This window comes from Protopterus annectens, chromosome 9.part0, assembly GCF_019279795.1.
Source record: "Protopterus annectens isolate FY-2018-M chromosome 9.part0, PAN1.0, whole genome shotgun sequence".
NCBI lineage: Eukaryota > Metazoa > Chordata > Ceratodontiformes > Protopteridae > Protopterus > Protopterus annectens.
Window position 1 is genome coordinate 121308892 of NC_056743.1, and position 26357 is coordinate 121335248.

At 37.5% G+C, this 26357-nt stretch overlaps 1 long non-coding RNA gene across 1 annotated transcript in view; it reads left to right on the forward strand.

Annotated features, from left to right (window-relative positions):
* The first annotated feature begins 9155 nt into the window (after positions 1-9155).
* LOC122811074 overlaps positions 9156-26357 on the forward strand; it is a 386835-nt gene continuing 369633 nt past the window's right edge. The window contains exon 1 of the long non-coding RNA XR_006366198.1: positions 9156-9384. This is a non-coding gene — a long non-coding RNA (uncharacterized LOC122811074). The remainder of the gene's footprint in view (positions 9385-26357) is intronic.

Below are 26357 nucleotides of genomic sequence, written 5' to 3' on the forward strand. Positions count from 1 at the left end.
ATTGATCAGTTTCTTTTTCTTCCTTGTCATTTTTGTTGTGAATTTCTTCCTTCCTTTCTTTTTTGTTTCCTTCTAAACACTCTGAATCCTCAGATTGCTGAATACTTGCATCCAGAATTCCAAAGTTGTTGGGGCATTGTCTTATTTCATAGGGGTTGAATGATCTTTACAGATAGCAGACACAATTTCCTAAATGTGTTCTTGTAATGAAAGGAGGTGCCAGCACAGCTAGCTGAAAGTTTGTAATTATGTCATTTTTATATAAGATGCTTGTGTTACAAATGTTTTAGAACTGTATGTCATGTGTATATCAAACTGCTTTGAACAGACGTTTGTGTTGAAAAGGTATTTGTAAAGTGCTGTGTTTAAAATGTGTCCACAGTGCACCCTACTGGAAGAGAACAGAAATGTACTTGCACTATTGTAACTGTTTAAATTTATATGTTAACAGAGGAAACTGAAGGGTTAACCTCAGTCCAGCAAACTTTATAAAAATATTTAAGTTGAATTACTTTACAGGCTAGGCCATAAAAGAGGCTGACAGGTTTCAGTGCAGCTAGACACACAAAGTCTGTACTGTCTTTAGGTTGAACTAATTGCTACTTTGGAAGCATGAAGGAATGTAATTGTTTTTATGACTTCCAGCATCTGCCAAAGATCTGAGCAAAAGCCCTTGTAAGAGTATTTTACAGGGTTATGCTAAATAATGCCAGCTTCACCAACGGTGGTTTGCATGAGAACTAGAAGTCAAATGACCAGAAATGATGTCATTCTGCAAGCTATCCCAGCAGTAATATTTTAGATAGTATTTTGAGAAATCATTCTGCATTATGTCTTGGACCTGACAACAACAAGAACCATTCACCACATCATCTGCCTTGCTCTAATTGTAAGTTACTAGGGAACAGTACAATTCTCTAAGATTCAGTCAGGAATATAGTAAAGCTTAGTTTAGATGTTTTTCTCCACTTGTGTGAGCCTGTACTGCAATGTTATTTTAAATTATTCCTGTAGTTTTGAACTTTGATGTCACTGTGAAAATATACTTAGTATTGTCTCATTCTTTCATTATTTATTTCTAAATATATTTAAACCTTTCATTGTGGCTGATCTGTGTAGAGATATTTAAGTTTTGAGAGTACTTGCAAATTTATTTGATGACACTGTGTGGCCATTCCTAACAGTCTTGCTCTTAGTCAAACTACCATTTGTATTAATGTTACACAGTAAGATTGGACACCCTTTTTTAAGGGCCTTAAGGTAGCTGGCAGTGAAAACTACCTTATAGTCTGGGCAGAAGAGGGCTTTACTAATAAACCAGCATTTCCCAGAGGTGTGTATAAATCAAACCTCAAAGAGTGTATCAGCTATGTGGGCAGGGACATGAAGCACTTTTTGGATAGAGAGGGTGCTGGAGGTCTCGGCTTGGTCACTCAGCTGCGATCTCAACTCTATAGCTGTGCCAGTGGGGAGTCTTATTGGAGATTGGCAGAAACCAGCCCTGGACTGATTGTGGTCTCCGTGTGTTCTTAAGGGAAATTGCACTTGATGCAGACAGCTGTATCTGGAAATACTGTGTGTGTACCTGTTAACCTCTCAGTGAATGTCCCCCACTGTTGCCAGTGGTGAGGACAGAGGCTCCTTGATTACTGGTTGGCAGTGGTGGGTCGTCACAGTTCTATTTTCTCTTTGCCTAACATTATTAATGACTGGACTGGTGAGATAAATATCTGTAAGAATAGTTCTCAAAACTGTGCCAATTGCACAAGTGCAATCATCATTATTAAGTCTAGATTGACTTCTAATAATAGTAAGCACACTATCCAACTTTTGACATGAAGAATACAAATCACCAGTGTTATCAGGTGTCACCTTTAAATATGCATAGGATTTATTACACTTTATATTTGCCCTTTAGCATATCATTAATTGCATACTCATTTAAGGAATCCACATTCTGCTTCAAATGTATAAAATATTATAAAATAAAAGAATAATCAAAATCTATAACCGCAGAATTCAAAGAGAACTTAAATCAACTTCTAAGAAAAAAAAAAAAAATCACACAAGCAATATACAATTAAAGTACAGTGAAGTTTTTCTGACCATACGTGTTCTAAAAGCCAGACAAAAGCTGCCCTTCCTTTACATCACATGTGAATGTGTGCAATAGCTTCTGCTCATAGTCTCACTTCTTTTTAACAGTAAAGATCAATAAATCACAAACCAAGATAGGATTATAAACTCTGGATTGTCCTTTCATTAGTTTATGTAAATGTATACTTGACCAGGCCTCTTTGGATGGCTAGAGCTTGCCTGTCTAAAACCTATCACTTTCTAACAACCAGTAGAGAAAAGTAAAGTTAAAACAACAAAATATAAATCAAAGTAAATTTTCTTGTCTACAAGCTATCCCTTCCTTCCTACAAACAGTAAAAAAACAGTTATAAAAAATAAAATATAAATTCAAATAAAACTTCTCTTACCAGTCAGCGTCATAGTAAATCACAAACCAAGGTAGGATTGCTTAGATAAGCGCTGGATTATATGAATAAAGTTTCTTGTGAATGTCTTTGAGCTGCAGTAATGATTTTAAGTGAGAATTCATTTGTAGTTTTGGTAGCTCAACCATTAGCACACTCACCCTTTGGTGAAGAAGGCTCTAGGTTCTAATTCCCATATCACTCATCTAAATTAATTTCCAGTACAGACAGTGCGGCATATAAGGAATGTTGCACTCCTCAATATGCCATCCTTTGAATGAAATCTTAAACTGATGCCCCATCTACCCAAAATGGTGATAGCTAAGGTGGATGTAAAAGGTCACACAGCAGTTATTGAAAAGAATAGGGGTTGCTATTTTTATTTATGGATTTTAATATCTCTTACCCCTTCCATTCTACTTACATTTACAATATTTTATGTCTTCATTTTTCACAAATTTTAACATCCTTTTCTATCCCTTATTCTTTTTCTACAACCACTTTATTTATTTATGTATGTAGAGATTGCATTTGTTTACTGGGATAGTCCAACTGGGTAGACAAACTACCCCATTTCAGTGGAAGCCCAAGGAGAAAAGTTTCCCATAAAATATTACAAGATAATGTAAATAGTACAATTCAGAGAGTAAATAAAACACACTTCTATATTATAAAGTAAGTTACAGTTGACATTGTTAGGTTATACAACAAAAAGATATAGTTCACCATACAAGAAATATATACAATGTTACAACTAAAATCAAGATGCAAAACATATATTCGTTGAAGGTTGGGCATTGAGCTGGCACCTCGGCACCATAAAAATCTACTGCCAATCATTACCGGACCAGAGTTCTGCTGTGGCGACCCCTAACCCGGAAAAGCCAAAAGAAGAACAGCAACATTTTAGGGGATAGAGGTGGTCCTTTTGACTATTTAGAACAAAAGGAGCTTAAATGGCAACTGGGTTTAATGCCAGCAACTATCTAGGTGTGAATAGTGCAGTTTCCATTAGCTCCATTTTAAGGTTAAAAGCTGACTTTTATTTATAATGTTCATATATAATTTGGGTATGCATTTTTTACATATTTATTTTTTATTATATTGATGCATTTATATATGTTTATAAGCATACCATTGTACAAGTTTTAAAGTAGTTATAAATATACCTTTAAGGGGGTGGAATTAATAATGACTATGCTAATTATGAGGGGTTACTATAAATTGAGTAGGCTGGGTTTGAAAATGTATTCTGATGAAGTTTCTATATGGGAAACAAAAAAACATTTTAATAAAACTACTTTGGAGTGGATTCTGGACTTGGTTACTTTGTGTTTGTTATTTTACAAGTTTGTGTGGATTTTCAACAAGTTCTCATCAGTTTGTACACAGCTTCATGTTCCTTGACTTACAGTTCTTGGATGTTTTTTTCTTTGCTTCATTTCTGTCATTCACAGTACCCAGCTGCAGAGATATATTCTTAAAACGGATGACTGCATCACCCAAACATGCCGCTAATCTGCTTCTCTGCTGCTTTACCAGTTTCATTATCCATTGCTGCACTCCAGCTCACCTTCATTTGTTTGTTCTTTCTTCATTAAATTTTCAAACACCTCTGTCTACAGACATTTATTGTTCAACTCCATATAGAATTACTTCTCTCTCAGACTTTTCCACAATGTTTACTCCTTCCCCATCCTCGAATTCTCTAAGCATTAGTGACAGCCCTCTGGTGGTTGTAAAGATTTGGGGAATTTCCCTTGTAAAATTTTCCCTAGTTGGTATAAATACCACCTCAGGTGTCTCTTGAAGCAAGGCCAATGGTCTAGTGGGACTAACTTGGCCAACAAAGTGTAAATAAATAAAAGAATAAAATAAATGTTAATAATTTAGTGAGGGTTATGCTAGGATTTGTTAGCTTTATAGTTTAGTTGTTTATAGGTAGTCTTAGTTTAGATGGGCTTGTAAGTTTGTAATACCGTTCTCTGATTGGCTAGCTGTAGTTACCGTTATTTTTATTCTTTTATTTCAAGCCTTTTGCACTAAAAAGATAAACTTTACTTTGTAAGGGACTGTCTTACGTGGATTGTTTTGGGGGAAAATCATATGGATTTTGTATATTTTGTGTGTATTTTTTTTTAACACTGTAGTTAATTGAAAATATGTTCTGCATTTCGGTTTTTAAGTTAAGTTTAAGTATAGATTTGGGTTTAGGGATTGTTTTGGGTATGCTAGAGTGTTCTGGAGTATCCCTACCTTTTTTTTTTGTGTGGTTGTGAACTGGAAGTGTAGTCTGCAATTCTTTTTTTTTTAATTGGTTATTTTAAGTGCAAATTTGAGGCTGGAGGTCATTTTAGGTGGTCTTGAGAGGTGTCAGTGTTTATGATTTATGCATGGAGTTTGTGGAGTTTGCATTATCTTTAAAAAGTAACAGAAATAGGGTGGGTTTACCAAATATGCATTTTTTTATTGCACTCCATAATATATATACTTTTTTTTTTTTTTTTTTAAATACACACACACACAGATACTGGGCAATGACTCAGAATGGTCTATGGATAAGCCCACCTGTTTATTAGGAAACAATTAGGAGTGTGGAATGAAAGAAACTGAATGCCAGTCTGATAAACGTATTGTAGTCAAAATTACAAAGATGAGGCACTGCATCCTATTATGACACAGTACATTTGAAATCATACTGTAAGCCACAGTTAACGGCTATAAAATGAAAAACTGCTGATTTCTGATAGTTTGAACTGCTACAAATCCTTAATTCTGGAGGATAAAACACCTGTTATGGGGAGTATAAGCATTACTCGAGAGAGGAGGGTTACAGTAACTCAACAGAGCAATGTCAGTGGCTTAACAGCACACTGACCTTTGATGCTAAATGACCATAAAACTGTGGGTTGTTTCTCCACACTAGTAGTTTGGATTTGTTTTTCCACTAATGCCAATAGTGACATCGTTAGAATGACAAATTAAACTGAGGTACCATCTACCTAAAGGTAGTGATAGGTCAGGTGGATGGGAAAGATCCCATTGTGAGTACTGGAAAAATAGTGGGTTTCTGAATTAAATTCATATTTAAACTAGAACAAAGCTGTTATAGTCAGTTTACCATGTGATCACATATGCATAACTGCTTCTAAAAGTGGGCAAGCCTGGGATTTTTTGAAGAAGAGCCGAGTCATGGGTCTGGCTTGGTTCTTTGCGCCAAGCCAAAGCAAACTATTTAAAAAGTAGCTCGGTTAAAAATAATTGTCTGGAAGTCAAGAGATTATTTCGATAAAAGGAAAACACTACAGTTACAGCTGGACACTGGCATTGCCAGTATTCACTCAAATAAATAAATGCTGACAGTATGTCGATCACACTTAGTAATAGCTTGCACCCATTCACCAAGCTAAAGGTTTGCTGACCATGAAAAATGGAGAAAAAAATTATAAGAAGATGAGCATACCAGTACAACACTACTTGGGCAGGAACAGGAATGCTGACCTGACTAGTGGAAGAAAAAATCATTTTTCACCTTCTGTTTTAATGATTATTTAGTGCACAACAATTTCACCACACTTTGCAAGAAATTGTCAAATAGCCTAAAGGTAAAAAATTATAAGCACTGCCTAAAAGGAACAACAAAAAAGCATTGTGAATTGGTGGATTTTGTTAGGTTTATGTAAGAAAAATATTTCAGTTCCAACATGGGACCCCACAGTACTAGTAATAATAAATCAGTATTCTTAACCTATTTGGGTACAAAATACACACACTTGTCTCAGAGGACTGTGCCCCTTCTGATTAGGTATACCACCTCTGACTGTGAAGTTGTACAAAATATAAAAATAATGGCAAACATTGTTCTTTGATAGATACTACCCTCCAACAAACCAATATCAACCATTACTGCAATTACAAAAATGACCGTTTCTTTCTGAACACTAATTTCTCAGAAAGAAAAGAATGAAAAATGCAAGAACTGCACAGTATATTTTGCTATTTCAACGTGTGATTGGTAAACACATACACTGCCCTCAGAAATCATAACACTTATTTGCCAGCAGTGATTATATGATGACCTTGTGCTTGCATGTACAAGACGCCTCCATATCCCTTCCCCCAAAAGGCAGCATAATTCTTTGAACATCCCTGATTCTTAATGGTGAAGAAAGAGGGGGGGGGAGAGAAAATCGCTACAATAATTTCAAAATGTTGCACTTGAACACACACTCACCCCCAAACATACCAAGCACCTCTAGGAGATTCACTGCATTGAGGTAAGATAAGGGACAACTAAGAGACTAAGGGCTTACTTGATAAAAACAGAATCACATAAAAATTCTGCCCATACCATCCTTATTGATCCCTCTCTCACTGAAATAGCCTCCTGTCCCTCTGTGGAAGCATGTTAGCACTCTGGAGTAAAGGAAAAAATGCACCCCCTCCTACTAAAAATGAACTGCAAATCTTTTTACAAAAGAATTGCCCAACTACATTGTCTTGCAATAGTCCTCTCCCATGAAAAACGTTTGAATCTTCCTTTTCAGCACTGTGGCAAGTGGCACCACCCTCTTTGTTATTCCAGCCAACCACAATGCTTAGAAACACACATAAAGGACCAAATAGAAAGCACTCTCAGTCTGCAGGTCTGATCTGAATAAACAGCAGTTATGAAAAAAAAATGTACAACTTACAGTTGCGGCTTAGCTCTTCGTCCTACTGGATCAGAAGCCAGAGCTGTGCTTACATTCAGGCTTAAGCTGGCTCTGACTTGCCCACCTCTAACTGCTTAATCTAAAACATATCTCATAAAAAAATAATAATAATATCATCCTTCCCCTTAATCTTGAATTTCCCATCTCCTAGTCAAATTTTTGTATTCATCTGAAAAAACAGCCTGGGTCTCCCCCCGAAAAGTCTAGAGGGGCTAAACTGATCAACAAAACATGCATAAATAAACGACGAAGATAAAATGTCCAAGGCCAGAGCTAACACATACGAATGCAATTCAATGAAAACATCACATGTATATTTTTATATGCATAAACACAGTTTCACTTAGTTTACTTTTGGGAGGAATAACCGTAATTTTTTACCTCATAAACACAAAATACAAATTTTGAGGAAGACAATTTTACACACGCAAAATATGCGCTTGTACTAAGTGCTCACATAATATGGAATAACTGTACTATACGCGTATATAATAATATGTGCATATTTTCTACGTATAAATGCACATAACTTATTTGCGTGTAAAATACATGCGCACATACACACGATTACAAACACATGGTAGTGACAGAGAGAGAGTTATGCATATATCCTTTAATGGAACAACACCAGTTCAGCAATGGTTTTGTCTTACTTCCACTGTTTGTTACGACAGGCTCTAGCTATCAGCCGCAATGACACTGAAAAGGATAAACAACATATGTTGTACATTTCATTCTAAATATAAATCATACACACAAAAACAAAATACACATTTTTGTATGCACCCGTGTTATGTATAAACATATAAAAAATCACTTCATATAGAAACTGACACATTCTCGATCGAGCAGGCATTGGTCCATTCTTATAAAGACTGGAAAGCGCAGATGACAGCGAAGTATCCTGCAATAAACCGGCATTTTAATATTCTCCTCCAGTTTGGTAAGTATTTCTGATCTGTTTCGCTTTACCTACAGTCAGCTATCATCTAATGCAATCTTTGACAGAAGCATCGTTTTTCTTCAGATCAGTAACAACTCTTTCCAAAAACTTACAAATCCACATTATTGAAAGGAGTTGTGCTCAATATTTATATTTGAATCAACCAGAGGAAAGAAGCAGAGATTTGTTAACTGCTAACAAATTGATGAGAGATCACGGTACACGATCGCGACAAATTGTGAATAAAAATTACGGCAGTGTATGTCCTTTGTAAGTTACCTCAAGCACTCAGCATCATAGAACTGCTGATCTTCTGCTTAAGAATTTCCTGCGTCTGATAACCATATCCCGCTGCAGCACTAGGCGCAATTTTCATTAAATAAAGCCGTAACTTTTCTTACGCCCACCACGAATGGGGCTCCTAAATCTGAGAAGTATATCGCGCAGTTCCTCTTAGAATGCTGCTCTCCTTTTCTTCCTCAGATTTATTTAGTATTATAACGCATGTGGCAGGTTTTTCTTCTGACTCTCCTGAACACCAGCAGAGTTGCTTACTGTTCTACTTCACTCTACTTTAGTTTCACTCACTTTACATCCGGGTTTTTTCCCTAGGCAATGGGAGCCGCACTACCCCCGTTCCTTAGGCAAAGTGAAATAAATTCGCCATACAGAAGCGTTAAAGAGTCCGCACTCTCCCACTACCCTGAACTCCATTCCACTGTGGTGGTTTTTCTTCTTTCCCTTTCTTTATGGTTTCTTTTTCCTGCTTATTCATAACAATTGAAAGCAATGTATTCTTACTTTTTCTAACTTAAATCATAAGAAGACCAGACCTGGCCCCACTGACACGCGCATGTACCGCTTTCCCGCTTGTCCTCTTATTTTACTTTCTCTCAAATGCACACTTGTTAGGCTTCTGAACGCTTTTCTTCTGTTGCGTGCACGCGCGCAGGCGCATTGGTTCACTTGCACGCGCATACCCCCCCACTCCGCTCCTCTCTCGCTAGCGCGCTCGGGCCCGTGCGTAGGGATACGGTTTGGTACTGCGGCTCGGGGTGAATGGGATTGAAGAAGAGTTCTTGTTTTTTTTTTTTTTTTTTTTTTAAGTGTATCACAGTTTTTATCTTTTAAAAAATATATATTAATGTAAAGAGCTGAAAGGAGGAACAGAAAAAAAACAAAGCCGGAAATGAATTGAAAATTCCATGAGGAGTTTCCGTTAGAGTTCCTAACTGAGATTCCAGTGAGGGTGGAGTATATCAGCTTTTTTGTATAATTTGAAATTTCCTATAAATATGAATCTTCTCTGTGTTTGTTGAACTTATTGCTTAGATGTTGTGGTTTTGTGATGGAGGGGTTACGGCTCTCGTACTTAGCTCTGTGTGTTTCACTCTTTTTTTTTTTTTTTTTTTTTTTTGTCTGTCTGTTGTTGGAGTGGGAAGGGGGAGGGAGAGGTTGTGGTGGCGAAGTGTAACACAGGCAGCAGCTTCAGTCAACTTGTTTTAATAAACTAACTGAACGCAAAAACTGCTAAGCCAAGGAGCGGGCCGGTGATTTAACTGAACCACCAACCACTAGTCCATAGTGGGGGTGGGGTAGACGGGCTTGAAATAATGCAGGTAGCCTGTAGTATATTAAGAATAATCTCTCTAATATTTTTACTCACAGGGCGCTTGTTTTGTCATCCCGTAGTATACACTGTATAAACTCGCCATGGGTCGCAGCTTTCTGTACAGGTGGTGGCGTACTGAGCTTTTTTTACACTCCTATGTATAAACTATTACTGCTGAATGCATGCTGGTGCATACATGCCAGTACTGGTGTATGATGGGGGGGGGTGTATCTATGCCCTTTTTAAGATGAAGGGTTGCTGCATTTGAAAGATTAATAAGTGCCATGCATGAGACATCTCATTTTTATTATTGTTTAGTAGCGCCAGTGTATTTTTTAGTTTGTGTTTTTTTTACCTGCAATTGATGGATCGGGAAAGACTATTTGATTTCAATTTCAGTTTCAACTTTCTGTCCAGTAAGGAGTGAAACTGTCATATGTTTCTAGGCTTTTAAAGCTTTATTAATGCACATTTATTATGCATGCTGTACCTCTCTCTCTTGAAAGGTGGGGGTAGGGCGCTTATGAAAAGCGTTGGTGTAGCACAAAGTTTTCTAGTTTATTTTGGATTATCTGTACAGACTCGGGAGTCAGTTATTTTAGATTTGTCTAGCAGCATAAACGGTAAAATGTATTGTATGATCTGATTTGCTTTGGCCGATCATCATAAGCTTTTCTGAACTTCTTTATTTACTTCATGAACGGTTCGTGCTTTATTCTAATAGTTTGCATTGCCGTATGAGCTCCGTCCGGAAGGCTTTATTTCCAAGTTGCTATACTTGTGCATTATTGTGTTTATTTCCACGTTTCATTTCCGTGTGAGTTGAAAGATGAAGAAACATTTTTGTATCGGCTGTCACTTTTTTTATTTGTTGCTTTGGCCTTATTATACATTTCCCATGTATTTTGGGGAAATACTATGCGTTTGTTTACTTTCATTAGAATATTTGGTATGATCTTGGAACTTGTGTACTTGACTTTGCTTATTTGTTTGGCATTGTTCATCTCAAGTGCTAGGTTCTGATTCTGTTTTTTGGTAGATGAGTTTTAGGTTTTAGTTGCTGGATGGAGTCCAGCACTTGTAGTACTTGTGATTCATAGTCTTTTTTTTACAGTGCTGAGTGCATTGTGGGATGCTGGTGGTGTCCTGCATATAAGAGTGTGTTTTCTAAGTGTAGATGTAACCTTTAAGCTTTATATTAACTGGTTCTTTGCTGAGAGGAACGCCTACGTTATACCGACAGTGCTTATTTTATTTTTATAGCTTGCCTAATTCGTACGTCTGTATTACTGATAACCAACTGTCGTGTGGCAACTCTAGATTCATATTACTGAAGCTTTATGCAAACCAGAGTACTTGAATTGTTTTTATTATACTTGAATTGTTTTTTACTCTGTATGGAGTACAGTCTTAATGTTTCTGCTAAGATTGTAGTTATGCCACTTTAGTGAGTTAAAATTTAATGTATTTTGTCAGAAATTTGTATAAGTTTGTGTTTACAAAATGACACACTCTAGTTACGTACAGATGTGCTTTCAGAGTGATTTTTAAACCTATTTGTAATACTGTTGAAATATTATGTAAGTAAAGAATATGCTCACGGGGGGGGGGGGACCAAACAGACTTTGAGAACTTTACAGGGGAATGGAAGTACTCAAGTACATCAGCACACACCCTGAGTAGCTACTTTCAGATGATTTTGGACAAAATTTAGGAGCGGAACACTGTAAAAGTGCTTGCTTGCCTCAGCTGGTAGTTGAACCTAGATCCTCTGGAGCACTTGTCTTGTATTAAGCTGTTGAAAAGTAGTCAAGGGTTTGAAACATCATTTCTTATATATGTGATACATTTTTTTTTCTTGTATAAAAATGTAAACTGTTGTTGTATATGGTGGTACTTATTAGCATAAATTAGTTTTGCTGGTTAAAATATGTTTTAGGTTCCTACAGTTTTGAGAGAGCTGGCTGTGCACCACAATTGTAGGGAAGACTGCAACATGGATTTATTTAAATTAACTGACCCGGTTTGTCTCGAGTTAACAGTAACTGAACAGTATGTTGGAGGAATGCTTAGCGCTAATACTACTACAGCTGTTGGAAGTTTTAGTGGAAAGGCATGCTTTATCAGAAATATATTTCCTTTCACGTTCCTGCTACCTTAAAATAGGAGAAATATTTCACATTTTTATGTAGAATTTTAGAAATGAGACTTCCCAAAGCATTCACTGGCCTAGTGGTCCTAATCTGGTCGACAAGATGAGTAAAAAGTCAGCAATTGATTTGGGATGTATAGGATGAATTGCACAGTATTTTATTCTGTTACTGGGTAATGCTGGTGGTTTTGGCAGGTGAATATTGCATACTAACTTGAGTTTGCTAATGGAGGAAAGCTGTTTGCTTGTCAAGTCACTCTTTATATACACATCCTTTTTTTAATTCTCACATCTTTTGTGAAGGGGTACCACCATACTTCACTGTGAGTCTAATAGTGTCAGTCTTTTATTGTATAATGGGAAATCAGCTGTAAAATGCATCATCCTGATAAAGATTATTGGTAATAGTTCAGTGTACTAAAGAGTACGTGATAGAGTAGGTACAGAATAGAGTTTTTAACCCATTACTAATTTGTCTTTGAAGAGTGATGTAAAGTGTTTTGATTGCAACACTTGGTAATTGTTAGTCTAAGTAGGTAGAAATTAGAAAATACTTTGTAGTGTCTAGTTTGGATTATTTTTCCAGAGGGAGAGCTTTTATTTCATTTTAACATATCGATAAAAAAAGGCAGCTAGCCCTCCTGTAGCTTAACTATATGAAGAAAACTTGGTGGTTAACTGCTAAATTGCCAGAATGTGTAGCTTGTAAATTGTGCAACACGTGTCCTGGGGTGAGCTTCTTGGAACAAAGCTCTCCATTCCTGGCTTTAGTCTTTCCTTTTGAATGAGAGCTTTTTGTTTTTAAATGAATTGCATCTCAGTTTTGAGTCTCATCTTTGAGAGGCTTGTAGGCTGTTTTATGTGTGCTGGTGACATGACATCTAATCAGCAGCAGTATTAAATGCTGTATCCTCAAACTAAAGTAACATTTTATCACTTAAATTGAATGTTCTAATGCGTGGCTACAACGCACTTAAAACATGAGGGAGTTTTCCCCTGATCCTGAATTTGCATAGTTTTGGAATTAGTGTGTTTAGAATCGCATGTGTTTTGGCATAGCCTGTTGTGGGAGGAGCAAAAGGCTTGCCCCACCCCACCTCAATTTAAATTAATACATTTTTTCTATGTTTGTGTTGTGGTATACAATGATACTGTTAAAATGTTTTGTATCCATGTGTGTCGCGTATCTTTAAGTTTTCAAAAGCTTTCTAAAAGTGCATAGCTTGATTTATTCTACAATGTAGGGGAATATGTATGGGCTGTGTTTATAATACCTTGTTTTGTCTGATAACATGATAGTGCTGTAGTTTTTGTTTGGTCAGAAATTTAGAACTTTTAACTGGTTCCTGTCCAGTTGAGACTCGACTGCCTGTTTTCTTTTTTAAGAATGTTATCTACTTGGTGTGGGAATTGAGCCCATGGCTTTCTGCATTTATGAAGTGTTTTGGATATTTACAAGTGAAGTTTCTTTTGTAGGGGTTTTATTTGATCTTATGTAGGGGTTTTATTTGATCTTATTTGAAAAGAGTGCTTTTTGCACACTGGAACTGCTGCAGAACTGGCTGCTGCACGCAGAGTAGAATAGAAATCTGCACTGCACTAAACTTCAGACTGTAGAACAAGGATTACACTGAAGTGGAAGCGTTCTTCAGCAAAAAAAAATTTGCCCCCCTCCTTATGTAGTCTTATTCCACCTGCTGTAGCCTACAGAGAACTTGAGAGAGAAATCACATAAAGGAAAGGGCAGTGGGCACACAGAAATAGACTCGTTATACAGTTAAAAAGTCTCCCAGGTGTAATTTTTTAAAATTCCTTTTTAAAAACAAGTTGCCATCCTCCCAGATTAGTGTTTTCAGCAGAAGAAATGTTGAATCTCTAGAAGATAGTGTAGCTTTTTTGAGTTGAGCAGTTTGATATTTAGTGGCCTTAGCATCCATTAACCCAGAAAGCTTCACCCTTTCTTTCATAACCAGTTTGCAGATTTTTTTTTTTTTTTTTTTTTTTGCTTATTGACCCATCTAGTCTTAACTTTTATCCTACTTGCCTATAGTTGTAGTCTCTCCCTTTTCTGAATTGGATTTAGTGGACTTTATTCATATCACAAGTGCATAATGGAAAATTTGTATCCAAACACCTCTCTGAAACAACTCTGAAAACCAGTGTTGCAAGAAATATTGCATTATCAATTTCAGATGTTAAGGCAAGAGTTTTTCCTGTTACTGTATTATGTACAGTTTTCTTAAAGGTGAGAATTTTCCCTGTTCTCCAAGTGAGAAATACAAATGTACACTTTGTCATCCTGCTATGGAGGTTTCCAAGTGACGCCCAACTAGCTTCAGAAAGTTATCTTTTTAGATGGTGAAGTTTTAGGTATAGTTTTGGTTTCAGTTTTTGTACCACTTAGTTTGTTTCATGATTGTGCTGTAAATGATGGCCTGGTTTTGCCAGGTGCTAAGTAATGTTGTAGTTATTACATAGTTTGCGTTATCTGACTGTTGCAAAAGCTACACAGGACAAAAAACACATTTCAGAATAGGTTGAAAGTTGCTTTCAGACTTCTTTCTGTAAATCCCTTACTGCAGAACACTGAAAGCTAGTCCAAGTTGAAAACGGTCTAGAGTAAAAGCATTCTTCAGCCCTCCCGTTCTGCAGAGCCATTGCCTTTTCAGATAGAATTAAAAACAATTTGTCCTAAAGTAATTTCATTTACTTTGTTTCCATTAATATTTCTGTAGGCAGCAGAGGACATTTTGAGAGATTGCTCTGGTGGTATTTTTGTTGACTACAAGAAATTTGACCACCCTGGCTGGGTGAAATTCCGTTCAAGCCCACTGGCATTAATAAACAAACAGACCTGTAGTGTCTGACGAAATTGAGAAAAGCAAGTCTGTACATGTAATGGAGATAATGACTGACAGTGGAGGATACTGAATGAATGCAGGTATTAAACAAAGAAGATAAAAGGCATTTAAGAACTTTTGTGGTGTGAGCTGGTAGAGATGTATTTTAGTGTGTTGGTGATTAAAAAAAATGGAAATAATTTTTGGAGGGCATTGGTTGCTGAAATACACAGGTAATGGTTCTAGTGGGGTTGAACTCAAAGTAGTGGGGAAAAACACACTTGGTCAATGAAGTAGTTGAGTCTGAGTGTACTCTGTGACAGTGCTTCAGTCAGCTGTGTGAGTCAGTGTGTTGCACTAAAATTGGGTAGTATGATAAATGTCTTATGGCAAGGAGGAGGACATACTGCGCTGAGAAAGTCTGCATACAGAAGGAGAGCGAAGTGGATGATCTTTTGGGTGAAGAGATGTTGTGTGAAATGCGTTTTTGCCAACAGAAAAAATTATAAAGGAATTTGATTAAAAAAAAAATACATGCCCTGGAATGATTATATTTTCTGGACTTGATAGTTGAAAAGGAGAGGTGCTAAAAAAAAGTGAGAAGATGAACTTGTGTGTTTTTATTTCATCAACTCTTGACAATGTTGCAGGTTTCATAATGGACTTCCTTTTGTGTTGAAAATAAGGGATAGTGTTTATCTAATGTGATACATTTTTTGTTTTGGGGGGGGGAGGTGCAAAAATGGTAGGGTCAACCAAAGGCATGTTTTCCCTTTGAAGACATGGCACATACAATCTACGGCACTCCTAAGTAAGATATAGCCAGTGTGGTTATCTTGACATGCAATGAAACTGAATTGATTTACAGAGAGAGGGGGCCATTTATGGCTTGCCTGTTGCTGGAAGGGGAGGATGGAAGTAGAAATGCAGAAGAAAATGTAATAATGAAGGCTTTGAAGAGGCAGACATTCAGGAGAATGAAGGTAATGAGTAAGAACAGTTGGAAGAGCAGACAGTTATGGTACAGACTAATAACGTTAACTCATTATTATAGATAAGGGAGAAGACAAGGAATTGGATACTAACTCAGAAAAGAAAATGTATATGGAGTAGGGTAAGAGAGAAAAAGTAGAAAATTGTAATGGAGAAAGATGCAAAAAATGATTTTTTATTTGTCTTTGAACCTGCATAGTTTAAATATTATGCAGTGGTGTTAACACTAGAAAGTTAAAAGAAAAAAAAGAAAGTAATGCAATGCACACTTGCTGTAATATGGACCTTTGGACAGGATATGTGTATTGGCATAGCATTCATAAAAAAAGGCAGGATGTTATAATTTTAGATGTTCCGATAGTATCACAGTTAGGTCAAGAATGTTGAGGTTGCTAGTTCTGTGACGGGTGATAAAGCCCTTACTGCACTTACAAGTGACTTTGCAAGCCTAGCCAGTATAACCCAATTTACCCAGTATATAGCCTCTAGGGGCAGGAGGATGGCTTGGAGTTTGTGCCTATGCCATGAGTATTGTGCAGATTTTACAGCTTTTTACAGATTGACCCTGTCCATAAGGGGTCTGGGCAGTGAGGATGGGAATTGGCAGTTGTTGCGGTCTTATCTCTCAGGGGATGGGGTTGTACCACACTGGGTGACGTAGCAGGAGCCCTAGGTGATACCATTGAAGTCTGTCAGCTGAGCTTATGTTGTCATGGTGCTTCCAGTCAGTAAAACTGCAGAGAATTCTGCTTGTGGAAGCACTCTTTCCTTCTGGGGGCAGTGGTAGCAGACTGAGGAGCTGGGGGGGGGGGGTTGTACAATGTGGAAGAAGATAGGCTGCCAACTAGGATAGTCAGTCTGGCCTGGTCTCTGTTCCCAGTCTCTTGCTAGGGAAAGGCAAGGCTGGTTTGGTATTCTCTAGTGGGAACAAATGGGCTGTGTGAGAGTAATAGTCCCTGGTTGGTTGAGGGCCCTGTAATGCAGGAATGAATGGGCTGACTGGGTGTCAGGCGAAGTCATGGGAGGGTGCAAACAAAATTATAAGGTTGCTGTCAAAGATTTTTAAACCGGTAAAAAGCATGTAGTGCTAAATGTGAGTAGTGGTAAATATGAACTGTAATCAAAGAAGAGGACCGTTAACTTGTTAAATGAAAGGGGTTATGCAGTAAGGATGCCTAGTAGTGGGTATTGGCTGTCTGTTAACTTGTGCATGAGTTAACACAAGAAGTTTATTTTTTAAAGAAGATATGAAAGAAATACTAGGAGGGAGAAGAATGGCTAGTAGTTGAGATCATATGTCACTACAGACTGTAGTTACAGATGAGGAATAAATGGAAAAAAAATGATGGGACAGTTCTTGTGCAGAAACTGTATAGGACAGAGTTATTGTGCGGAAACTGTTTATACAGTTAGGCCCTTGTCACAAGCAGTTATTTTGGTGGGTAATTTTAAGCATAATTAAGGTGTATTTACAAGTATGATGACATTAAAGAAAGTATGATAAGCATTTTGAGAACATTTTTTAAAAGGAGAGAAATGTTTTAAAGGAAATCAGAAGTCTGGGTCTGGTGGGTTGATGTGCATGCATTTACAGTGGATATAAAAAGTGTACACACCCCTATTAAAATGCCAGTTTTTTTTGATATGATAAAACAGGAGACCACAAATCATTTCAAAACTTCCCACCTTTAATGTGACCTATAACCTGTACAGTTCAGTTGAAAAAACAAATCTGTTGCGGGGGGGGGGGTATAAAAAATAAACATATAATATGCTTGTGTGTGCCCACCAACTACAACTGTTGTATGCACGCACACCCTTCAGCTACAACTTTGTTGAAGCACCTTATAGATTTAATTAGAGCATTCAGTCTTTTTGGGTAAAAACCTGCCATCAGTTAGACTGATTAACCCCAAATAAAGTTCATTTGTTCCGTGACGTATTTTTGTGGCCTTTCCAGCTGTTGGAGGTGTTTAGTGAGGTACATGCCAAATGGGGCATTGTACTCAGATTGGCTTAATGAGGGAAGAGTATAGCAAGATGACTACTTTCTTCCTAGATGCAAATCCATTGGTAATGAGATGTGCCACATAGGGCTTTCTGACCACAGTGGCAATGTGGTGGTCGAAGGAGAAGTTGCTGTCAATCTGTGTCCCAGATCTCTTAACACCTTCAGTGTTCAGTGGGCTACCATCAGTGTGGTAATTTAAGTTTTTCCCAAAGGGAATAACTGCATTTTTTGGCATTAAGCTTAAGGCTATGGTTTTGACACAAATTGCTGGTCTCAGTGTGGCCTTTCTGTTGGATGTCTACACTTGGGGAGTTAATAGCCACCAGCTTGCAGTCGTCGGCAAACTTGGTCAGCCAGAGTCTCTTATGAGAAGTAGATGCCAAACATGAGGACCCAGGACCGATCCCTGTGGGACTCCACTCGTGACTGGTCGACAGTCTGACTTGGAGTCTGCTACTTTCACACTGTGGGTTCCATCTATGAGCCAACTTGCAACCCACCTAGTGATATAGGGGTTGATGCCTAGTTTGTGTCCATCAATAATTCTTGTGGGGAATGGTATCAAAGGCCTTGGCCAGATTGAGGTAGGCTGTATGAACTGCCTTACTCTCATCCACAGTTCTCCCAGATAGATTTTCTGGATATTACCATCTTTAAGGATCCAGATGGTTTAATTTCAACTACTCTGTACAGGAAGCCATGTTGGAAGAATGCACTGTTACATTTTAATAGTATGCACCCACGTTGTTTCTATTTCCGAACATTAAGAGCCAATTCACAAGGATTGTTAATATATGCAGGAATGACACTGGAAGACCCCTGCAATTAGAACATATGGATGAGGTATTCCAGGAGAGCGAGAGTATACTTATACCCTGATAAAGGATATAAAGGAATCCGTATTAAATCCAGTGAGTGCTAGTTCAAGTAGATATCAGACTATACATAATGGATATCGAAGGTTTAAGTATGCTACCAGCACTAAATCTGATCAGACAAAATTAGCTTTTACTACTAGATATACCAATGACAACAGGAAAATTACAGAAATTATTAGGAAGAACTGGAATGTTCTACTTATAGATCCACAAATTCTTAAGCTTGTAGGTGAAACACCTAGGTTCAGATACAGAAATAGTAGGAATCTCAAAAGATTACTTTGTACTGAAAGGACAATGGTCAAACAAAACATAAGTAGGGGATTTTTAAGAAATGGTACCTTCCCATGTAATATGTGTAGACATATTGCTGATGAACAACAATTTGTTCACCCTTGTCTAGACTATATTTTTACCCCCAGATTTCATGCTACTTGTGATAGCTTGAGTTTAATATACGTAGCTACATGTACAAAATGCACAGCATTCTATATCGGTATGACTTCCAGAAAATTAAAAGACATGGTGTACAATCATGTTTATGATATTAGGAAACTGAATCTATCTAATGCTCTAGATAAGCATGTTGTTGCACACTTAGATCATATATTTAAATTTAGGGTCTTGCAGATTGTGAATGTTAATAAAGTGGGGGGTGATAAGATGAATTGCCTTTAATCAGTTGAATTATGTTTGATTTTAAGGATGAGAGCACATATTGAACCAGGACTTAACCAGTGTGTTATTATTAAGTCCGTTTTAGCTGGACGTAAATAATTTATTGATATTAATCAAGTTGTATTTTAATTTCATTTTTCATTTATTTTCATTTTGTTTTTGTTTTCTCTGATACGTACATATTATTTTTAACCATTATTTATGGGTTTATGTATTGGATATATTAGATACACATTTATAGTTATATTAACCTTGTTTAGTTTATGCTGTATACATGACAGAGCATTATGCTTTTGTGGTGTTAGCTATTTTTAAACTTTTCATCTGAAATGTTCTACTGGAGTAGTGTTATGAAGTTAAGGCGTTGCTATGCTTTGTTTTTAAGGAGCAAGACTGAGTCATTTATTTGCTCCTACTATTTGTAGGAACAATTAATCTATCAGTCTTAGTCTATTAATCTATTAACCTATGAGCTCTAGATTTGGTATGTATTTGTACTCCTTGAGATTCACTGTTAAAACCTGAGGAAGCGTGTTTTTGTACATGTGAAAGCGCTTGTTTTTTACATTAAAATCAGTTTGTTTTATTTCGTCATGGTGGTCTTTTCCTGCTGTTTGTGGACATTAGGTGAGAGATTTCTGGAAGGAGACCTTTGGATGGTAGCAGTATCTATTATTCTACTACTCTCATCCACAGTTGTGATGACTGACTCAAAGAAGCCAGCCAGGTTGAGCAGGCATGATCTACCCTTCACAAAACCAAATTGCATGAGATCCAGAGTTTGGAGATGCCCTGTATCCTTGTTAATTAGGTCCATGATAATGCGCTTCATAGCCTTACATATCAGACTCGTCAGGGTAAAGGGGCGATAATTCCCAGGGTCTGTAGTCGCTCCCCTTTTTATGGAGTGGGATGACTGTAGCAGTGCACCATTCTGTAGGGACAAAGCCTGAGGTGAGGCTATGATTGAACAGGGCACACAGGTATGGTGCCAGTTCACTTTGTAGTTCATGTAGAACACAGCCAGGGATGTTGTGTGGTTCCATGGAAGCTGTATTCTTGGGCTTGGACAATGTGGTCCCATGGAAGCTGTATTCTTGGCCTTGGACAATGCAGATTTAACCTGTGCTGCAGTAATGCTGGGTGCCTGGCATTCCTCTGGTGGTGTTTGGCCCTTTTTTTTGGGGGGGGGGGTAAAGTTGGCACTGAATCTATTGGCCAGTATGTTGGCCATATCTGTTGCCTCCGTGTAGAAGGTACTATTGTACAGTAACTTGGAGCAAATCTGGGTATTGCTGTGGAGATTCTCAAGGCACTTCATCACTACTGAAGAGTGTTGTGGGGTGGTAGTCATTTCGAGATAACTGTATTAACGCATTCTCTGCGTAACCAGATCAGGATATTGTCCGGTCCAGCCACCTTCCTTAGGTTTACCGTTCAAATGATTCTTCTGACATCAGCAGGGTTGAAGCAGAGTAATTCTTCCATTTGGTTTATTGGGGCTTTTACTGCAGTTTAAGTCCATATTGTCCTTGCACTATGCTGATATGGACCAGTAGTCTGTGATGGATTTTATGACTTGCCACAGTCTGAGTCTGAGGTCACTGAAGTGGCTGTGTATCTTCTGACCATATGTCCTTTTTTGCTGATTTTATTCCCTTGCTGAGTTTTGCTTTGGCTGACTTAAGGGCATCCTTATCCCTCGACTTGAAGGCAGTATTGGGTGCCTTCAGGAGCTCAGCCAGGGTTTTTGGTTTGCTGTTGTGATGCTTTTGGTGACTGCCGCATTGTCCACACACTTAATGTATCCTGCCACCAACTCAATGTGCTCTTCCAGGTTAGTGTGCAGATCTACGATGGCAGCTTCTTTGAACATGTTCCAGTCTGTGCATTCAAAGCAATCCCAAACTGCAAAAATTGCACCAACTGGCCAAACCCTTGCTTCTTGGATGGTTTCTCTTTGGTTAGTAATAGATTGTAGGCTGGAGTCAGCATAATGGATAAGTGATCAGCGTTACCAAGGTGTGGGAGGGGCTTTGCCCAGAACGCCTGCTTGATATTGATGTAGACCTGATCTAGAATATTTGCATCTCTGGTGGCATAGTCTTTTTGCTGGTAGTAATGCGGCAGAACAAATTTTCATATTAGCCTGGTTAGTCACCCTGCTCTGATGCAGACAGTCAGGGCTAAAGCAGGAGTGAAGTATAACAATTGAGGTAATTTAACTTCATGGTGGTGTCGAGAATAAACTAGTTTTAAAAATTAACTAGTAGTCATACGTTTTCAGTTGTAATATATTTCAAGATTTGTGACGTTTTATAGATAAGAGGACTTGGATATTAGAATTGAAAAATTTGATATAAATGTGGTTTAGGATGAAATAACAGGTCTCAAAGCAGAAAGTGGGTATTGCAGAAGAGGAGGTTATGTACAATAAGAGATGTCCTGAAGTTTAATTGAATAATAAGATGGTTGAGAGTATAAGAGGAATGAGAGAATTTTTAGTGAAAAGTTATGAAAGTATTTTCGGGTATGTTTTATTTTGGTGGCATTTGTTTGATAATGAAAAAGGGTAGGTTTAACTGCCGCAAGGTCTTGCATATATCCCTATGGTATTTATTTCACTTTCTTAACTGAGTAGGTAGGCTGGTCCAGCGACTGGCTCCAGAAAGAATTTGAGCCATACAGTCGTTACATTTTTTTTTTTTGTCATAAAGTTTATAGTAACATAATTGCATCACTATATCAAGCACATCGTATTGAATAATTAAATTGTAACACACTCACAAGTATGTTTGTCTGTTTTGTAGTACACATGCTGCAAGTGAAGTATTGCAGTATAAACATTGTTGCATACGAGAAGGTTTAGAAACTTGCCATATGCAGTGTAAACAGTAATTGAAGTAGTAAGAATGGGTAAGCTAATCTGTTAATGCTGTAAGGGATAGTTGTAGCAAGTGCAAGGGAAGATGGTTGTCATTCGTAAAGTTAGTGGTGGTAAGTTTGCTACTGAAATGAAGCTGTTTTTGCTGAAAAACTCTCTGCCAAAACATCCATTGCATAAGTATTCAAAGTCTGGGGTTGGTTAACTTTTATGTATGCTGTTTTTGAAATTGTTTTTCTCTCTGCGTGACTGTAGTTTCTATGTTTCAAATCTTGCCCTTATTGCAGATTGTGTTGCTAGTTTTACACAAATTTGCTCAGTAATCTATTTCTCTGACTTGACATTGGTGCATTGTCAGGTTGGATGAAAAATAGCAGACATTGAGGGAAGCCATAGCTTAATTTTCTAAGCATACTTGATAAAGTAATTCAGTTTTTCTCATAATTTATTCATGTTTGGAGCCCTGTTATACATTTTTTTTCCCCAAATCTTTCCTTGCATTTTAGCAATTACTTGACAGTTCAGTGCAGGTATACATTGAGCTGCAGGGAGAGTTTTTTGTGGTGTGGCAATATTTTCTTGAATTTATAAAAAATCAATAGTAAAAGACTTTCATGTTTTACAATCCTGGCCAAAAGCTTTTGAATGCATGAACACAGCTGGGAGGTGAATACTGAATTTGCAAATGGTGATGCATAAGAGGGTTTCAAATACAGCCCTCTTTTTACGGTTAAGTTGTTTTGTTGAACCTTATATGTTTGTCTGCCTGTTGCCCTATCACTGTGATTTTTGGAGCAACGTGATTAATGAAGACTAACTGGAAATATGTTTCATCTATGTATTGAAGATATGTATACTAATTTAATTGTTGCAAGTAGATGTAACTTCATAGAGTTACTGCACAGTGGGAGTCAAATTACCTTGGACATCCAAAGTTCTCGACCATGCACTGTGGTTTTTTTTTTTTTTTTTTTTTTTTTTGACATGTTATTCTGTGTTGGACTTTATCTTGGCATTGTATCAGGACGCTTGCTATATTCGTTTCTTGTCCCCCAAACATGTTGTGGTGTTTGGCAGCTGATATTTTCATAATCACCGTATTCAGTTTTTCTTGCTTTGTCATGTTCACACCTGAACTCTGTTTCCTGAATGTGGTCTGTAGTAGTCTATTCACATTCTCCTTGTTTGTAATGATCCCTTCAGTGCTTGGCAACTTTAACCCCTTAAGTACTTATTCGGAAGTTATCTTTGCATAGCAGGAAAATGTAACGGCTATGGTTTCTAAATTTAAGCTTACCAAACATCGTCATATATCGGTTCTTCTAGTTATATTTCTGCTTTTTTTTTCTATCTCCAAACCCCCACCCCCAGCATAATCCAAGCTGAAAATTTTTCATCTTGCACATTTAGAAGATGAGGATAGGAGAGAGAATTAAACTGTTACCCTCACCTTTAAGGGTTTTTATGGTATTGTTGGCTAATCCTACAAGGATTGACATGGGTCTGACTCTGTATAAACCTTTGAACTTGTAAAGTGGTATTGAACTGATTTTAAGAAAAAAAAAAAAAAATATATATATATATATATATATATATATATATATATATATATATATATATATATTTCACTTCTAGAATTATTTTGCTAGACAATGGTATTTGAAAATGTTTATGTAGTAGCACTCTGCCCAAAGCAATGAAGTGGTTCCCAGGATTAGATGTTCCAAAATTTCTCTTGCCTAATAGGCTGATTTGGGGAATCATAAGAGACCTACTTCAGGTTTTGAAAGTGTGTTTAGGTTTCATATATCACATTACCTTGAAATTTTACATCTGCTACATGCCAGTGTACAGCTTTGAGATGTCCTTTATTGTCAGTGGCTCATTGAGTCATAGGAACAACTATGTCTATATGCTGGCTTTAATACTGTAGATATTTTAATGGTGAAAAGGTCAAGTGGAGCTGTGTTGCAGGATTTAACGTGATCTTCATTATGATCACTGCTACAGTAACCTTTGCTGTACGGGTTGTACTGTGCTATGGGTAGAATTGCTGGCCAGCTTCCAAAGCTTCAAGGGCAACTTCTGTGCGCCCAAACCATTCTCCTTGAGCAAAGCTGAAGGAAGATTGTGTTTTGGGCAACATGCCCTTCAGGTCTTCATATCACTGAAGGGCTGCTGTCTTGCAGGCTTTTGAGGACAGTCAGTCAGCTAACACTTTTTTTTTTTTTCCATTGATTGTCAGGTAAGTTCCCTTTGGTGGGGGGAAACCTTCCGCACACTTATCTTTTATGACAGAGAGTGAATTTTGTCTGAAATTTTAAATTTAAAGCTTAAGGAAAAATGTTGACTCGCATAGGTTAATGACAACTAGGTTCCTTAGCCTAGATGTGCAACCCAGATGTGACCCACAAATATGATTTGTATAGAGGGTGAATTACTGGTTGTGTCCATCCATTGGGTCCAATTTGTGCTTAAGTACAGGTAACGAGCAGCTCTGCTTCACATGCGTGGGAAACCTGTTCCACAGAATGGGAATTCGCTGAGAAATATGTCTGTGTCCAGCATGTCCTGTTTATGTTGCAAGCTAAATTTAGGTCTTTTGATCTAGTAGTTCTGATGCTGTTTGTTTTGCAAATATGCAAAAGTTTCATGAAAACAGGGTCCAGGGATGCTTTGTACACCAGGCAAAGATCACCTCTGATAAGTCTTTATGATGCGTAGTAAAGAGACAGGGCTCTGAGATCAGCGTAGTGTATTACGTTTACTCCTTGTATATTTATTTTTTGTAAGGAACTTTTGTGGGTGTTCCATTTCCTAGTTGTCCGGTCAGGCACATACCGAAGGGGGCATTACACTTTTTTTATGATGGGTTTGACGAGGGCCGAGTACAGTTGTATGATCTTGCCCTTACACGTTCAACACTCAGACGGATTTTCTTACTACCTTGGATGCATGTTGGTTGAAGGATAGGTTACTGTCTACACGAGTTCCCAGATCCCTAACTAGTGAATCAACTTTCAGGAGCGTTTTATTGATAAGCAAACAGAGGACAACCACGTCGATAAAAGTACCATAAAACTTTATTTCCACAGATGAGCGCTTTCAGGCCATATGCCCTTCATCAGATAACACACAGTATAAAACCTCACATATTTAAAATAAATATCAGCCTATCACATTTCGATAAAAAGCCCTCCTTTTCTTTAGGATGGGTTTTAAAGGTATATACCCATTAATACCAGGAGACCTATCTGCTCCTAATCGCACTATCCACCTGGTTTCAGCACATTCAGTTTCATTTACCAAATTGCCCCCCCCCCCCCGGTGTTTGGAATCACAGCCTGTATCACCATAAATAGAAATGAATGTGTAGGGTTATCCTTCACATGTAATGCCAAAGCATTACGCTCATTACCAAGTCTAATATCTGATAAATGTTTGTAAATTCTGGTCTTAAACATATTATTGGTTTTCCCCACATAGTAAGTTTCACATCCTTGACCTACAGCTATATATACCAAATTCTTACTTTTACAATCAGCATATCCTTCAAAAACATATTGTTTATTTGTCCTGGGATGTACAAATATTTGAGATTGCAATATGAAGTGACAAGCCTTACATTGATAACATGGGAAGGTACCTTTACTATTAATCTTAATATTTCTCTTTTATTACTGAGTTCCTTACATAATATAATATATCCTTTAGATTCTTATTCCTCCTAAAAATAAATTTCGGAGCATTCCCTATTTGTGTCTTAAGCTCTGGGTCAGTGCACAATATTTGCCAGTGTCGTTTAATGGTATCACAAATGTTGCCCACGTCACTGCTATAACTGAGGACCATTTTAATGCCCTCACTATCATTTCCATTGGTAAATGTTTTTTATTTTTCTTTTTCTTTACCCCTTCATGCATCCTTCTATTCATCCATGGTTTAGCTGTATTCTTCCTCTTCATTTTACTATGATCTATTAGGGAGCTAGTCCTATCAGATTTATACCCTCTACCTATTAGATTCTGTTGGAAGCATTCCACTTCCTCATTAAATTTGTTATCACTGCATATCCTGGAAATCCTACACACTTGACCTTTTAACTATGTTGTCAAAAGTGTGTCTTGGATGCATACTACTATAATGAAGTAAATTGTTACGCCAACAT